A 3596-nucleotide genomic window follows, 5' to 3' on the forward strand; every position below is an offset into this window, starting at 1 on the left:
CTATCCCGGAGCACACGTCTGCTTACTTCGGTTGCCCGGGCAGAACTGAGTCGAATAATTATATCAAACTAACTTCATCATGATTAAAATAATTTGTGGCGATTCATTATACTGCTTTATATATATATTTTCAAATATATCATTTTTCGTTAGCCTTGTTAATTCAGTTAACCTCAATTAACCATCTCTGATATCTTAACCGAAACAGGGGAACGACTAATTCGCGCCGTCGATTATCTGAATTGTAGCGAGACTTTACGCCTCTTGCTGACGCGCTTTCCTCGCGATCGCGTCTCTCCGCGAACGGTCGTAAAATTTTTGGTCCTTCGAGCCGCATCACGTGTCGAGTGAAAGTGCACACCAGCGACACTCAATATCATACAGTGCCACGTGAATCCGACATAAACAGCAGCGGAAGCGTTACCACTCCAGCGAAGTAAGTAACGCCAAGGGCAGTCATTTTGAAGAGGCAAAACCCGGTGGTTGAAGAACGCAACCACGCATCCTCACTTCAACAACTAGAGGAACTAGAAGACAACGTTACCAACTCCAGCTAGGAAACGTCTTAGACGCCAGACGAGAGACACACCGTGACGAGCAACATTCAAACTCATGACCACAATGTAAGCTCGTTCATTGTATTGTCTTTACGATCCGCTACCAATGGAAGGCACAGACAAAATTACCTCCTTGCATCGGAAACGAGGCTTCCAAGTCGGCCGATTTACTACCCTATCAAAACAACTCGAAGAATACGAACAATCCAGCAAACAGAACAAGGCCTCTTTAACGGCTTACAATACACTGCTCGCCGACACGTGGAAACAGTACAGATTATTACAAGATGAACTAGAAGATTTAGGCGAGCAAGATGACGTGCGCGTTACCGAAATCACAAACATATATTTTGACCTGGTAGTACGATTACACATTCTCATGGAAATCACCAAGCTGCGAGTCGCCCAATGTCGCCGAACCGACATCAATTAAACTACCAGAGATTCATGTACCTTCGACGGTGCCATCGAGAATTGACATTCAGTTTATGACTCGTTTTCGTCCACTATAGATCGAAGCCATCGACTTATACCCGTACAAAGATTCCATTATCTTCGATCTTCCTTAACCGGAAAGGCCGCGCGAAGCATTCAATCGTTGGACATTACGGAAGTCAATTATCCAATCGCTATTAATCTTCTAAAAGGCAAATTTGACTGCCATCGTCGAGTCTGCATGCGCCGCTGGGATTTAATTTTCGACTATCCGAAAATAACTAAGGAAACACCCAAAGCTATAGAAGATTTTCTTGAGACGGTCAAAGTAAATCTCCAAGCTTTGGAAAAACTAGGTGAACCAATAACTTCAAATGTTGTCCGCATTAAATTATTCACTTCGAAGCTACCGTCAGCCATCATTCGCAAATGGCAACGCACACTACCGGACAAAAATGCCGTCCTATACGCATTTGGTAGAGTTTCTTAAAACACGGACGAACGGCAATAGAACAAGCCCAACAACAACCGCGACAAAAAGGACGTCCGAGCAACACAACCGACTGCGAAAACAGGCGCCGCGAAGCGTCACTTTCACCACTAGACGTAGGACGTTGGCGTGTCCAACTTGTAAAGGACAACATGAAATATGGCATTGCGATGTCTTCAAGGCGAAGTCTGCCAAAATCGACTTGAAACCGTCAAAAAGACGTCACTCTGTACAAATTGCATAGGTCAAGGACACACTCTTGCTCAATGCTCTGCCGGGTCATGTCGCAAATGCAGACAGCGACATCATACGTATTTGCCTCAATACCAAGGCAAATCACGATTATCGAGCGGTAGATCGTCGAGCGACCGATCATCCAGCGGACGGTCTTCACCTAGTATACCGACTCCTCGTTCGTCACATGCTTCGTGACGCGCATCTGCGTCTCCCCGGTCGTCTCCCCGGTCATCTTCCCGATCCTCGACTTTAATTGGGACCGAATCACAGAGGACCGAATTACTGACCTCGGTTCACTCTAAACCATTACAATATGATCTCTTAGTCACGGCGCAGGTCAACATACACAACAATAAGAGACAACCATTCCGTTGCAGAGCTCTGCTAGATACCGGCTCTAGCATGAATTTCATTACCGAAGAACTCGCTCATTCATTGAAACTCAACCAACGGAAATGTTCGGTCCCAATCGGAACTTTCGACGCGTTATCGACGACCTCGAAACGCTACGTCACGGCCACGATCACTTCAATTGACGACGCATACGAACGCACATTGACGTTCCTGGTCATCCCAACCATATCAACCTGGATCCCAGATCAACCCGTAGATCGCTCAACAATGCAAATACCAAGGAATCTTGAACTAGCCGATCCAAGATTCCATAGACCTGCTCCGATCGAAATATTGTTGAGCGCCGGACCAACATTAGCTTCAGTCTGTGTTGGTCAACTTGACATTACTAAATCAAACGGGCCCGACTTGCGCCTGCCAAAAACGCGTTTCGGATGGGTCATCGGGGGGAGCCCAGGCTCGCAGTCATCAGCACATACGTTCCACGCCTCCACGATGGCTTTACAGGCGGACCTCGCCCGCTTTTGGGAAATCGACTAAGGACCGCCCACTCCACACATTTCGGAAGCGGAACAACAATGCGAGGAGCATTTTCGAAATCACGTTCAACGCACCAACGAAGGGCGATATATTGTCGCTTTCCCATTTAACAAAACAACTCCTTCACTTGGATCCTCCAAGGCTATGGCGATGATGCGACTCACATCGTTCAACGAGATGAACAATTCGAAGCCAACCATCACGCCGTAATACGAGAATACCTGGAATTAGGACACATGTCGAAGATTACCACGGACCACTCCACGGATATTTCCGACTGATATTTTCTGCCACATCACGGCGTGATCAAAGAGTCCAGCCAAACGACGAAACTCCGAGTCGTATTTGACGGATCGGCACCAACCACCACCGGAGTTTCTTTAAACGATGTACTTCTCACGGGACCGAAACTACAAGAGGACTTATTTTTCATTCTCCTAAGATTTCGCTCCCACCAATACGTCCTTACAGGCGATATTGAAAAAATGTATAGACAATTTCTTGTGCGTCCAGAGGATCGAAAATTCCAGCAAATTTTGTAGCCTAACACTAATGGAGAAGTTGACTTCTATCAACTTAACACAGTGACGTTCTGGCTTTCAGCAGGGCCATATCTAGCCATACGGTGCCTCAAACAATTGGCGGACGACGAGGGACATCGGTATCTACGAGCGACGATAGTCTTACAGCGAGATTTCTGCGTCGAGATGTTCTCACAGATGTTGATACAAAGGTCGCGGCACAATCATTGAGAACGAAACTGACAGAACTGCTCAAACTAGCCGGTTTAAACATTCGAAAATGGGCGTCGAACGACTGAGAGCTGCTACAAGGACTTTTCCAACAGGACGTAAAGAATGAATTACTTCTAGGCGAATCTCAAACTTTAAAAACTCTGGGCGTTGTTTGGAATTCTTCTGACGATTCGATCCTATATTCCGTTAAAATCAGTTCTACCGTCTCCCGAATCACGAAAAGAATAA

At 46.2% G+C, this 3596-nt stretch overlaps 1 pseudogene; it reads left to right on the top strand.

Annotated features, from left to right (window-relative positions):
• The first annotated feature begins 663 nt into the window (after positions 1–663).
• Positions 664–2823, top strand: LOC122577555 (annotated as a pseudogene).
• The last annotated feature ends 773 nt before the right edge of the window (positions 2824–3596 follow it).

This window comes from Bombus pyrosoma, unplaced genomic scaffold (assembly GCF_014825855.1).
Source record: "Bombus pyrosoma isolate SC7728 unplaced genomic scaffold, ASM1482585v1 HiC_scaffold_4727, whole genome shotgun sequence".
In the NCBI taxonomy this organism is placed as follows: Eukaryota; Metazoa; Arthropoda; class Insecta; order Hymenoptera; family Apidae; genus Bombus; species Bombus pyrosoma.